Here is a 15519-nt window from a genome sequence, read left to right on the forward strand (position 1 = left end):
ACCGAGCTATTTCGGTCAAGGACAAGTGCAGAAAGCAGACGTTACAAAAGATAAGGGGATAAAAGTAGAAGAAAGCATACATCTCCTGCAAGAATGCAGGAGGCCCTCCCAACCACCCACCCTTTAGCTGACTCTTACAGCACAAAGTTTCGGGGTAGGAATCACATTTAAAACCAGGCCACCACTACACGACCACAATTCTTAATCCTTTTACAACTAGATTAGATTTCACGTCAAATATGAGTCGATCCTGTACAGTTTTCATCACAGATTAGTCTAAAGCGCGCTCGAGTCGCATCACATGGACTGTTTCTAGGTGAAACTGCATAAGTCAGTCATGTATAGACAAACGTACGTTTGGTTTTGGTTCGGTTCAACTCAAACCTAGCCATGAAAGGGTTAATGGTGACAACTTAAAATGTGGACGTACCACTGCAGCTATCTGTAGTAGAGTAAGCTACCCAATTGCTGCTGGGTGGACAGGGGAATCGGATAAAAATTCTGGCTGCAAAGGGACTCGAACCCGAGACCTTTGGCGTGACAGTCCAATGCTCTACCAACTGAACTAACGGGACCCCCGCTACTAGAGCTATGAATTACCATAATTCATCAAAAATTAAGTCACAAAATGCTATTTACATTTTATATTTATTTGTGTAAAGTGACAAAAAAAAAGACATTATTACACAAAACATCATGGTCACACAAAAAGGTTCATTGTTTGATCATAATTCACTAAGATTTCAAAATAAAAGAAAAATCCCAGCAATTTCATTACTAGTTCATCATTAATAGTTATTACAGAAGTCTGTCATGGCGAGACTGGATTTTACGTCATTCATCATTCAATCCTCTACAGTTCAGAAATTAGCCCCTGTGATGCGACTCGAGCCCTCCGAGTGCTCGAGGTGAAAGTTGTAGCAGATGGAATGATGTTTGACGTGAAATCCAGTCTAGCCAGGAAAGGGTTATACACAAACATTTTTGTCTCTTTAAAAAAATCACACAAGTTAATAATGACATTGTTACTGCCCTGTAAATAAAATGAATTTGTTAAGAACTTGGCGGCTTTTACACATTAGCTTCTTTTTCAATTGTTCACTGTACAGTTGACCAGCATAGAAATACCTGACCTGAATATATTTCTCAGCTATTGCTTTTAGTAGAAGAATCAAATGATTCTCAGTCCCCTCATGATCAAACATATGAGAATGAAATAATGTAGAAAAAACGGGTTTATTGACGAAAGACTTCATCATGAAGTTCATGATGCTTAGCAAAAGCTTATGGCAATCATATCGATTGAAATGAAAATGATCTTGACCTACAGTTGCAACATATATTCTGAAATGCTTTTCAGAAATTAAACAGACATCAATAACTCCACTAGAAGGAATTTGCAACCCCCCTTTGTTCTTAACATCCACTGATCATCGCGATTCGGATTTCCACCGATGAGTGAATCACCGTAACTATGGCCGTAACGAAGGAATGTTTTGGTCTACCCAATAATATGGCGGAAGCGGCCAACGGTTGGCTTCAGTATTATGACGTCATCCTCCTTCCATCTATTTTTATTCCAAGGCGCGAATAAATTCAAGCTGTTTACTCCGAGTCTGAGATAGCTAGGGAGGCCACGATCATATTTTTTTACCGCCAAAATGCCCCTTCTTTTATTTTATAGGAAAACCATAATCATGGTTCCTCCTCCTCCCGTAAACAAAACCATATCTATGTCCAGGGAAACGAAGATGGTTGCTTGTTTTTGGTTAAGGCGGACATACTTTTTTTTTTACAGCGTATCAAATGATAGAAGTCAAAGCATACGGTCAATGTAATGAAGAGAGTAAATTCGAATCTATCTCCTATCTCTTCGCTCATATGACCCTTTTGACAGAAGACAACTACTACTTCTACACTATAACTATAACTGCACTACCACTACTGTATTATAACCACTGATACCACAAAACTATAGACTTTTATACTATCTAGAACAAATGGACCATATGGCTTAGCGGTACGGTTTTCGTCTTGTCACAAAAGTCGAGCAATGCCAATGCTAAGTGTGATCAGTAATAGGATGGGTGACTAATCGTGAAAAATTATACACACATTACCCCACTCGATTGAATGAGTATCTGGCTACAGAAATGGCGGTTAGTGTAGTGACAGTTTAAACAAGGGTCGCCTAACAGGCTGTATGACAAAGAAATATGGTTCCATACGGCTTGTTGAAGTGGGGGATAAATATGAAACATTGTGAAGCGCATTGCTCACGGCTATCTGTAGAAATGCGCTGTATAAATATTCATATTTATGTACTTGGTCCAACTGTTACTATTACTATTTCTACTACAAGACCTCTACTACTACTACTACTACTACTACTACTACTACTACTACTACTACTACTACTACTACTAATAATAATAATAATAATAATAATAATAATAATAATAATAATAATATAATAACAATAACAATTATTATTGTTGTTGTCAGTATCACCGTTTATTAATGATTTAAAAAAGTGTTAAAGATACTTGCAAAATGTTGGTGTTGTGTGTGTTGTAGTAATCCAGCGACGCAACTCTGTACTGTCTACAACTACAAGAGACGCACAAGACCGTGGCACTAAACATCCCTGGCATGCATTTAGTCAAACAACATGAAAGCAACATTCACAGTAGCGTTAACTACGTCAAAGTCAAAGACAAAACAATAGTGACATACAACCAGGACATGACAGTAAGTGAGGTGGAAATTCTCAGAATTGAAAGCAGACACTTCAATGTGATATTACTGTCAACAAACCTCCACCAACGCCATTCAAGTGGCCAGTTACATCCACCACTAGTGAGAAACCAATGATTGTGATAGGTGACTTTAACTGCCACAGCACCAAATGGGGATACAATGAGAACAACAAAGATGGAGATACTGTTGAGGAATGGGCTGACCAATATAATCTGACACTCTTCTATGACGCATGAAGCATCCTTTCCAAGCGCTTGCTGGAGAACAGGCTACAACCCAGACCTTGCATTTGTGTCTTCCAGATATGTCAAAAACTGTCGGCAACCCCATTCCAAAATCAGTATACAGACCTATCGCCATTGAGGTAGGATCAGTCATCTCTACGAGAACAAACAAATTATATGAACTGTGTTCGTGGACCTGGCAGCTGCCTATGACACAGTAAATCATAGGAAACTGCTCCTAAAGGTTGCAAGGGTAACTCCTAACACAAAAATAGTTGCAATAATAAAATTCCTTATGTCAAACCGTCACTTTTTTGTGGAAATGGATGGGAAGAAAAGCAGATCACAAAAGAACGGACTCCCTCAAGGATCGGTACTTGCACATATCCTTTTCAACGTTTATACCAACGACCAACCTCATTTTGAGAACATCATGGGGTTTCTATATGATCTGTGTCTTGTGTCCCAGGCCTCTGATTTCAAGACCATTGAGGAGAGACTAACGGATGTCCTGGAGCCACTCTCTGAGGCCACATTTAAAGAACTCACTTGCAAACCCAGGAAAAACTCAAGTGTGTGCTTTCCATTTAAAGAACCGCCAAGCCTAAAGAAAACAGGAAACTGAACATCTGGAATGGGAACATATTGGATAAAAACACATTTCCCATGTACTTCGGTGTTACCGTAGACCGCACAATGTCCTTTTCTCAGAACACAAAGAAAACAAAAGCAAAGGTGGCCACAAGAAACAACTTCCTAAGAAAAGAGGCAAAAACTTACACGCCATGGGGAGCAGATCCGAAAACAGTCAGGACAACCATAGTAGCCCTCTGCTATTCATCAGCCGAATAGGTCTCACCATTCTGAGTAAGATCCTGCCATGTCAAAATAACACCTGCCGGATCATTAGAGTAACTTGAAACCGACTGCAGTTCCAGTCCTCCATCGGCTGGCTGGCATTGCACCTCCCTACGTTCAAAGAGCCACTGATTCCACAGCCCAAAAATATAAATAGAAAATGGACCCAAGGCACCCAAGGCACAGTCCAATGACAAGTAGACTGAAGTCGAGAAAGAGCTTCACGATGGAAGAAAGCATCAACCCTGACCATGCAGCTGTACACAGGCGTTCCACGTGGAGAGAGTGGAACAATCATGCAAATGAAGCTGTTGGAGATCTGAGAGAAGAACTGTCCTACAGAACTGAGCTCCCCAGGAATGAATTGGTAACACTGAACAGGCAAAACGTGTGAGAACAACTGGAAGCATGAAAAAGTGGGGGCTGACTGAGAGTAGCTTGTGACATGTGGGTGCCCAGAGCAGACATCCTTAGAGAATGCCAGGATGCGCTCAGCTGCACTGACCATGACCCAAGATTCTGCTCCCCAGATGCTGTGGAGTGGGTTCGGTGTTGGTGCGAAACTGTGACGATGATGACTTGCAAAATGAATAAGTCTTACACCTGCCAATATATAAGTAAGATGACAGGATGCTGATCTTTTTAACATCAAAGTACTTTTGTAACCCGGCAGTGCTAACTTTATGTGTAACCCAGAATGAAAAGTTATTACAAAAGACGATTGCAAGATATTTAGATAAATTGCTAGTTTATCATTGTGGTAGACGTACATATATGTATTAAAGTTACATATCCAATAACCTGTAGGTTAACAGAGAAGGAAGGGCGCACAAGTTCATTGTAATTTGAAGTTGAGGAGTTGGAACAAAGTTGATTTGCATTGAGTCAGAATTCAATCAAGTCTTAGACTTAGATTGAAAGAAAAAAGCCCAAAGAATCTTTTTTAAAACAAGAAACAAAAAAAAAAACCCTACAGCGTTCACCAGAATGAATAAAAAACAGGACAGTCTTTAAACTGTATCAATGGAAATCACATCTTGCATGTACAAGACCTCTAGTGCTATTGTGAGGATTGGTTCTCAGTCTCACCCGTCCTGCTGTATCTGAATCTGAGTGCCATCACACAACTTGTGAAATCCAAATAAATTAAAAACAGATTATAAATTTATATCATATTTATTGTCATTTCATTCATATTCATGTTATTCACACTGAAATCATTAAAAAAATATAGATATGATGTTTCTCCATTAAAGGTATGCTTGTATTCTCATCCTGTGAAAGAGAAAGAAAAAAATTGATAATTATTACTGAAACTGTGTGGTTCCATTTTTAAAAATCTGTGATGTAAGAGCCTCAGCAAAAGCTTTGGTTAAGAAAAGTTCTGATTCAAGAAATGAACTTCTTAGGCAGAACATGCGATTAACCTGTGTAGACTTTAGTATTATGGTCTTGCATATAATTATCAAGTGCAGAAAGTTTGCCATTAAAATGATTATTTAATAGAATTTAATATAATTTGATTCGAGAAATGGAACACAAAGGAAGAATTTGCGATTAACCTGTCCAGTCATAAGCATCATGTTCTTGTTTATAAAGTGCAGAAACTTTGCAAATAAATAGAATAAATAGAAAAGAATTTTATTCGAGAAAAGGAATACAACGGCAGAATTTGCGACTAACCAGTTAAGACAAAAGCGCCATGGTCTTATTTACAAAATACAGAAACTTTGTGAATATTTCGAGAAATGTAGCACAAAAGAATCACTGTCTTGCATATGAAGTGCAGAAAGTTTGTGATTAAGCCACTGCATTATTTAATATGATGTTGCTGATAAATGAAACAATGCAATACAATTTTTAAAAATATGTTCTGCAACATCACATGGTCCCATCTATCAAATTCTACTACCATTACAAATCAGCTACATAGATGGTTTCATCAGTACTCTTATCTTGCTGATAAATTAAATTATAAATATAGAAAAGGATATAATAAACTTTAAAATATAATTAAAAGTTAAATGGTAGACAAGATAAAGAGGTCATTGCCTATTTCTTTTTAAATTTCTTATTCATAACCAAGGAAGCAGGTTTCTTTTGCTATATTCTTCTTGACTTCCCTATGTAAATGTTTCTTTCAAGTGTATAACAAGCTCACAGGGCATTTTTATAAAGAAACAGGAGCCAATACCATTAAAATGGAGAGATCACTGCCAAAAATTACATAGGGATAGATATGCATTGGTTTTAACGTGTATTAGACACTGTCATTAGAAAAAAAGTTTTAAAAAATCTTTACAAACTACAGTAAGCTGCTTTTAAAATTAAGAAACGCTCGAAAGCAAAATATGGTCCTGTTCTCTTAATCACCGCTCTCTAGTCTCTAGATTAGGTCAATAAAGCTGAGAGGTTTTATGAAGAATATAGAATATAGAAGAAAAACATTAATTCCAATAAAATAAAAACAAAGAAGGGTCCATAATGATATATGAGGAATTCTATAAGATACAGTAACATGAAAGCCATTTTGATAATCTTGAAGGATAAGACTCAATGATGATGATGATGATGATAATAATAATAATTATGATACTTCTTCCTGAATATAAATTGATTAATTCCCATGGTATAGGCAGGCCAATGCTTCCAGAACAATTAAAGGAATGCAGAGACTCATTCTTGTTGTAATGTTATTTAGATCTGAAAAAAAAATGATAAGCATGGCATTCTAAACCATTTTCCCATGGTCCCATAAAAAATAAAAAGCAATATCATCTCACACAAAATCATAAAGTAAAATTCATATGGACCAAACAATGAATAAAAGTTATAATTACCTTATTTTATCAATTATTATCATTGGATTTATTTAAATTTATATGTATTAATTAAATGACAATTCGAAATTAAGATACCAATGTTTGAATGAATAACTGGATCTAACTCTACAAGTAAAATGTAAATGTGCAACTTATTCAGATTTCAGCAAGCACTTGTTACAGTCTGTCGCTTCATGTTACAGGAAAAACTCCAGTTCCATGAGCCTTATGACTCTAAAGGACCAATTATTTCAAAGTAAAATGAAATACCATTTATTTTTTAAGAAAGTTATCAAGCACTATTTAAGGTCTGTTGCTTCATGTTACAGAAACAGGAAAAACTCCAGTTCCATGAGCCTTATTACTCTAAAGAACCACTTATTTCAATGTAAGAAGAAATACCATTCAATGTTGAATATATAGACATGACCTATTTCTTAATGGTTTGCTTATATTCAATAAAAACATTAGAAAACATAATGGACCTGGAACTCAGATACCACAAGGTTGTTAAAACCGTTGGGTCAGGTCTAATTTTATCAGAGGTTTATGATCATGAAGGCAAGATTACATAACCAATGTCGATTAGCTTTTTAAAAAATGGGCTTTTATTTACCTTCCGGTGAACTCATTTGATCAATATTTCCTGTATTTAACTTTCTGATCACATAAGAAAAGTCTAATAAACAATGAATATATTTTAATGCCTCTAGATTTCACTTTAAAGTCAAATAAAATATCTGATCACAAATAAAATTTTTGATAATTCGATCAACAGAGAGAGAGCTTTTCAAAATTGTTCGCTTAATATTCCTGAGGCAAAATTTAGATAAGACATCATTTCACATATCATCATGGTGTTTCCTATGAATTACAAAATCCTAAAAAGCTTCTTCTTCATAAAAAAACGTATGAAATAAAATTAGGTAATCTAAAGTAATCAGAGAGGTTTAGTTTTCATTTCAATCCAAGGTAAATCCGTAAAGAGTTGTAGGACCAGGCCCCTTTTGATAATTACCCCCAAAATTGATTGAACTAACAGGGATGTGTATAAAACTGTAACAAAACCCCCAACGACACCCCCCCCCACACCCCCCCCCCCCCCCAACACTCATACAAAAACTTAAGCACAGTATTTTCATTTTCACTTCTCTTGAGCCAAGGGAAACTCGTTGCTCATTTTAGCTGCACAGATTCGAATTCAATCGCTTTCCTCCCCCCCCCCCCCCCCTTTTTTTTTTTTTTTCTTATTTTTTTTTTTTTTGAGCGAGAATTCTTTTCTCCTTTATTGTTTGGCCTTGTTCCGTTTCTGAGCATGATTTCTTAAAATTGTTTGGTTTTTTTTTAATACACAAATATTGGGATTTTTTCCCCTCTGTCTGGGAATAACCAATTTTCGTTATTGGCAGACCCTGTCTGGGAATAATCATAGCGATGACGAAAATATCAGACCGCACTCCCTGCATTTTACAATAAAATATGTTTTCTTTCACACAGCTACCGACCAAATAAGGCGAATAGGCTTGGAAGATCCAAAACGTCATACATGTAGTTTGACACCTGCTTATTGTACGCCCCTTCCCCAAACCCATGAGATGAATCTAACACAGAGGGTGAACAGAGGAGCACCCGAAAAAAATCGACTGCTCCCTGAACCGATATTATCCCCAATTTGTTTTTTTTTTTGTTGTTGCGGGAAACCCCCGTTTTAGTAAAGCATAATCGCAAAAATGAGGTATTCCTATTATCCAATGTTAAAAAAAAAAAAAATGGAGTTCAGGAAATATTTTTCCCTCGCACGCATCCGGATTTATTTCAAAAATATTTTTAAAATCGTTAAATATGAGGATTAATCACAGCAAGAGGGAATTCAGAACACAAGAACAGGTAAGGACGAAACCGAACGGCAGACAGCCTTGTGCTTTCGTATCATACTGGTCTTTGGATAAGCAGGTCTCGAGTTTGAGTTCCACTGTGGGCTGGTTTTTAAAAATATATTTTGTTTTTAAGGGTTTTCCGGCGCTTGCGACACATTTAGGTCATATCATGTATTAGCGTCAGTTAAGGAAGAAAATGGAATAGTCATAATATTCTAGATTTAAAATCAAAGCTCCCAAGAAAAAGTAAGACAGTGGACTTGGTTCAAATAGGAAAAGGTCGATTCCAAGAGCATACCATCAATTTCATTTGAGATCACCTTACAGTTTTTGTTTTGTTTTTAAGGGTTTTAAGACGCTTGCAACACATTTAGGTTATATCAGCACAGCAAAAAGTAAGAAAATTGGATAGTAAAAACATTCTAGATATGTATACAATTAAAAGGACATGAGGAAAAATTAAGACACAGGGGAAATGGTTGAAATAGGGAACAGATGTAGATTCCAAGAGCACACTATCAGTGGACTTAGTTTGAGATCACCTAAAAGTAAAAGTTTCACCCAGACACAAGCACAAGATCCCACTAACTCGAACCAGTCCAGAGTCGACTTTACGAGTTCCCTCTGTCTATCTTCCTCCTCGTCTTTTCTTTATGTTGATGTTTCGGGCTATCTGGCTCTACCGACTCTCCGGGAATGGCCCGAATCGTCACAATAGAAACGGAACCGATAACCCCCATTCGGTCAAGGGAACTGCATTTCCCATATTCCAAAGAATTGTTTGTTTTGGTTGGCTGTTTTTGTTTTAAAGGGTTTTACGGCGCTTGCGACAATTTTTTAGGTCATTTCAGCGCCAGTAAAAATGGATTAGTCAGAAAATGTATTAATTTACAGTAAAACAACAGAGAAAAGATCAGACAAAGGAAACTGGTTAAAAGAGCAAACTATTAATGTGCTTTTAAAATTAAAAAAATATATTAAGGGCCAGGACAAAGACAGAAAGCAAGAATATCGAGGGATTGAAGACACAATAAGGGCCTCTCTGCTCACTATGGAAGAGCAGGAACGCCACCCAGAAAAACAAATTTAAAGGTGTTTTTTTGTTGTTGCGGAAAACACCGTTTTAGTAAAGCATAATCGCAAAAATGAGGTATTCCTATTATCCAATGTTAAAAAAAAAAAAAAAAAAAATGGAGTTCAGGAAATATTTTTCCCTCGCACGCATCCGGATTTATTTCAAAAATATTTTTAAAATCGTTAAATATGAGGATTAATCACAGCAAAAGGGAATTCAGAACACAAGAACAGGTAAGGACGAAACCGAACGGCAGACAGCCTTGTGCTTTCGTATCATACTGGTCTTTGGATAAGCAGGTCTCGAGTTTGAGTTCCACTGTGGGCTGGTTTTTAAAAATATATTTTGTTTTTAAGGGTTTTCCGGCGCTTGCGACACATTTAGGTCATATCATGTATTAGCGTCAGTTAAAGAAGAAAATGGAATAGTCATAATATTCTAGATTTAAAATCAAAGCTCCCAAGAAAAAGTAAGACATAGTGGACTTGGTTCAAATAGGGAAAAGGTCGATTCCAAGAGCATACCATCAATTTCATTTGAGATCACCTTACAGTTTTTGTTTTGTTTTTAAGGGTTTTAAGACGCTTGCAACACATTTAGGTCATATCAGCACAGCAAAAAGTAAGAAAATTGGATAGTAAAAACATTCTAGATATGTATACAATTAAAAGGACATGAGGAAAAATTAAGACAAGGGAAATGGTTGAAATAGGGAACAGATGTAGATTCCAAGAGCACACTATCAGTAGACTTAGTTTGAGATCACCTAAAAGTAAAAGTTTCACCCAGACACAAGCACAAGTTCCCACTAACTCGAACCAGTCCAGAGTCGACTTTACGAGTTCCCTCTGTCTATCTTCCTCCTCGTCTTTTCTTTATGTTGATGTTTCGGGCTATCTGGCTCTACCGACTCTCGGGAATGGCCCGAATCGTCACAATAGAAACGGAACCGATAACCCCCATTCGGTCAAGGGAACTGCATTTCCCTATTCCAAAGAATTGTTTGTTTTGGTTGGCTGTTTTTGTTGTAAAGGGTTTTACGGCGCTTGCGACAATTTTTTAGGTCATTTCAGCGCCAGTAAAAATGGATTAGTCAGAAAATGTATTAATTTACAGTAAAAACAAGACAAAAGGTCAGAAAAAGGAAACCGGTTAAAAGAGCAAACTATTAATGTGCTTTTAAAATTTAAAAATATATTAAGGGCCAGGACAAAGACAGAAAGCAAGAATATCGAGGGATTGAAGACACAATAAGGGCCTCTCTGCTCACTATGGAAGAGCAGGAACGCCACCCAGAAAAACAAATTTAAAGGTGACCCCCCCCCCCCCCCACCCCACCTCAATGGCATTCAATTAAAATCATGATTTTGGGTTAAATATAAAAATAAAACTGAATATCGTTCCTTAATCTGAAAAAAAAACAAAGCTTCGAATTTCTTGATTTTCAATTTTAAATTCACATTTAGATGAAAATTTCACCCTGAGATTATACCGGTTTGAGGCCAGAAATGAAAAGAAAGGGATATATAAAAGATCCAAGTGCTTTGTTGTTTTGGTTTGGTTTTAAGGGTTTTGCGGCGCTTGCGACACATTAAGGTAATATCAGCGTCAGTAAAAAAGAAAGAACTACATGAAACAGGAACCAATAAAAAGACAGGAATAGGGAACAGAGGTCGATTCCAAGAGCACACCATCAATGAACTTAGTCCATGGCGTACTAAAAGAGTACTATTGTAGGGCTGTGATTTAGTCTCATTCAGACACCAGCACTGGACTCCTCTAACAGGAAAACACCCAATGTTTACAAAATGTGTTCAAAACAAAAACTTAACTATCTGTACATGGCATTGGTAATTACAAGGAAATAAAATATATCTCGAAAAATTAACACTATTCATTTGACGGTTTCCCCTCTCAGGCAAGAACTCTGCCAAGTGATCCAATATCAAGGCAAAGACAGAAAGATGGATCCAGTTGGCTAAGAGTATTTTGACGGTAGAAGACATATTCCAGCTGGTCAGCGTGGATACATGGTGGGTGCTATAGCTTAGATGAAAGGGGGAATAAAACTAAATGAAAAAAAAGTAGACCTGTACCTAATCCGGACAAACGTTTCGTTTTGTATTTAAAGTTTTTTGACGCTTACGAATGTATAAATATTCTAGATTTCCATTTTGAAGGGCCAATGAAAATGTAAAACAAAGAGGACATGTAGGGAACAGAAGTAGATAAGAGCAAACTATCAGTGTTATCAGTTTGAGATCACATAACGTCTGTCAATTGAAAGAAAACGCAAAGGTTTTGCCAGAGTTAAGACTCGGACATTGGCAAGTATTCTTAGTCCAGGACAAGACCAGAAAAAAAAAATATAAAGAGGGATTTTGATTTTAAGGGTTTAAGGGTTGCAGCACATTTAGGTCATTATAAGCTGTAATAGAAAGGAAGAAAATTGGGTAGTAAAAATACTCTAGATGTACAGGGTTTGGGAAAAAGTAAATGGTTCAATTAGGGAACAGATATAGATTCCAAGAGCACACTATCAGTGTACTTAGTTTGAGATTACCCAAAAGTCTCATCCATATACCAGCACAAGATCCCACTAAGAGGAACACAAGTGCTTACAAATCATGTTAAAATAAAATAACAGTACATATCAAAGAGATGATTTACAAGGAAAAAACATCATCTCCCAAAACTATAACTATACATTAAACTGTTTCCCACCCATGATTTGATCTTATGATTTTAAGTGTTTTACGGCACTTGCAACACATTAAGGTCATATCACCGCCAGTAAAAAGGAAGTAAATGGGATAGTAAAAAGTTCTAGAATTACAATTGAAGCACCCAAGAAAAGGTAAGACAAAGGGGAATTGGTTCAAATAAATAGTTGTAGATTCCAAGAGCACACTATCAAAGTACTTATTTTGAGATCACGAAAAGTCTCATCCAGACAAGCACAGGTACCCACGAAGAGGAACACACTCAAATGTTTCACAAATCATATGTAATATAAAGAAAACAATACAGTGCATAACAGAGAGGTGATTTACAAGGAATAAAATAGCATCTCCCAAAACTAACTATACATTTGACTGTTTCCCTCTCAGCCAAGGCATCTGGCCAGAACCAGGACAAAACCAAGTAATCTCATTCCAAGACAAGGACAAAAGCAATATGGAGGTCAGGAACCCCAACCCAGTGTTTCCCCACCCAGAAATCTACTACCATGTCATTTGACAGGCGTAGAAGAGTAAGCAAGACTTGATCTCAAAGGATCACAATGGAAGTCGCTGTTTGAGTGGATCCCCATTAGGAAAATAAAATAAACCTGATAAATTAAAAAACACAATGTTTTTTGTTCAATAAATTTTATTTGGTATTTCATTTTTCATAATGCCTTTTATTTCATAACTGAATAAATTGGTTAAGAAATAGTTACGCCATCACCATTATTATTATCATCATCATCATTATATTGTCATTTTTTATCAGCATAATCATCTTCATGATCATTATCCTTATATCATCGTATTTCATGGTGTCTCGCCAAAACATCATCACATTATCCCTAAAGTATCGCATTATCCCTACAACACCATCACAGCATCACTATATCATTCATCACATTATCTCCATGCCATCAACATTATTGCTATACCATCATCACATTGCCAAATCATCATTACATCATCACTATATCATAACATTGTCATACCATCATTACATTATTACAATACCATCATCACATTGTCAAAACATGACATTATCACTATATTATCATTACGTGTCTACCATCATCACATTATCTCTAAAGCATCATCACAATATCACTATATCATTCATCACATTGTCACTGTCATCAACATTATCATTTTAGCATCATAACATTGTCATATCATAACATTATCCCTATACCATTATCACATTATCATTATACCACCATCGTATCATCACTATATCATCACATTATCATTACATCACATTTCCATAGACCATCACATTTTCCATCTACAGACATCACATTGTCATGTATCACATTATCCTTATACCATCATCATATTATCCCTTTATCATCACATTATCCTTATACCATCACATTGTCATATCACATTATTACTGTACCATCATCACATTGCCAAATCATCATCACATCAACACTATATCATCATATTGTCAAAACATCACATTATTACTATATCATTACATTGCATACCATCATCACATTATTACTATACCATCATCACATTATCCCTAAACTATCATCGCACTATCATTAGTATTGAAAGTGTACAGAGAAGAGCTACCAAAAAGATTTATTTCAATACAGTTTTATCCCATAAGGAAAGGTTAGAATTTCTTGACTTACCAAGTTTGAAATATAGAAGAATTCGTGGGGATTTAATTCAGGTTTATAGATTGGTACATGGTCTGGATAGGATAAACTTTTCAGATTTTTTTTTTTCATATTCTAATATTACTTTTACTAGAGGGGACAAGTTTAAGATTTTTGTCACTAGATGCAAAACAACCATAAGACAAAACTGGTTTGTATTGTCCAGAAATGGAACAATTTGAAATTTGACACAAAGAATGCAAAATCTATGGATTATTTCAAGGTGTTAGTAGACGTTTACGACGTCTATTCAATCTTAGGCTTTCGCCAATAAATCAACAATTTGATGACAACATACATGAAAGTGGAAAAAAAGGTAAACGGAACCAAAAAATAAACTGATACACCACACAAAAATACAACAATCGTAATACCATCAATACGTACAATAATAATAATAATTAATAATAATAATAATAATAATAATAATAATAATAATAATAATAATAATAATAATAATAATAATAATAATAATAATAATAATAATAATAATAATAATAATAAGAAGAAGAAGAAGAAGAAGAAGAAGAAGAAGAAGAAGAAGAAAAAGAATATCAATAATAATAACAATAACAATAATATTACCATAATCACTACTACCCCAATCATCACCGTTACCACCACCACCATTACCATTATCACCATCATTTTTACATTTCCAATCAGTTTTAATCATTAAAAAAAAAATAATGATACCCATCACAACAGACCTCCTCACTACTACGAAAATTCCCGTAGAACTACGGCTAAATCCCGAGCTGGATATAATAAAGGTTTTTAATTAAATGCCATTTCTTGAAAACGAAGATCTGGTGCCAGAGCTATCACATAGAGTTAAAAATATTTTTCCGGGGAATTATATGATGGGAGATTTATATAATATGACGACTACTACTTGTATGCACTGCTGTTGACATGACTTTCAATCGTGTATGTATATTTTTTTTTTTTTTTTTTTTTCAAAATGGCGGCGCTGAATAGCGACGCACAGTTACACCTTGTGATGAATTCTTTTGGTATTTATTTGTTTCATGACATCATTTCACTCATTTACGTATTAAACAGTGTATGATTGTTCGTATTGATAAATGGTATGTACTTTAAACGTTAACGTTTAGAATTCTGCTTCAAATCCTCGGAAAAATCGTTCGAATCAATGTATATGACCAAAGGAAATCGAAATGGCGGCGGCTATGTTTACTTCCGACACAAAATTGCACCGCTATTTTCATCTTTTTTCGCGATTTGTTGATTGAAGACCTATTCTTCGCTTAATATTATATTAAGCGTGGTATGATGATTTAGAATTACAAAAATAATATTGCTTATACTTCAGATTGTACACTTCTGCTCAAAATTTTCTTCTATCAATGTCAACTCAAGGAAAACAAAATGGCGACAGTTATATTATTTATTCCCGAGACGACCTTCTTCGACTTAAGCCATCCTTACTTTTAATACAACCGAGAGCCGTTATTTCCCACAATGAAATAATAAAGAAAATGTA

The sequence above is a fragment of the Berghia stephanieae genome, chromosome 1 (assembly GCF_034508935.2).
Source record: "Berghia stephanieae isolate SIO BIC M18660-M18661 chromosome 1, UCSD_Bste_1.3, whole genome shotgun sequence".
Classification (NCBI taxonomy): domain Eukaryota; kingdom Metazoa; phylum Mollusca; class Gastropoda; order Nudibranchia; family Aeolidiidae; genus Berghia; species Berghia stephanieae.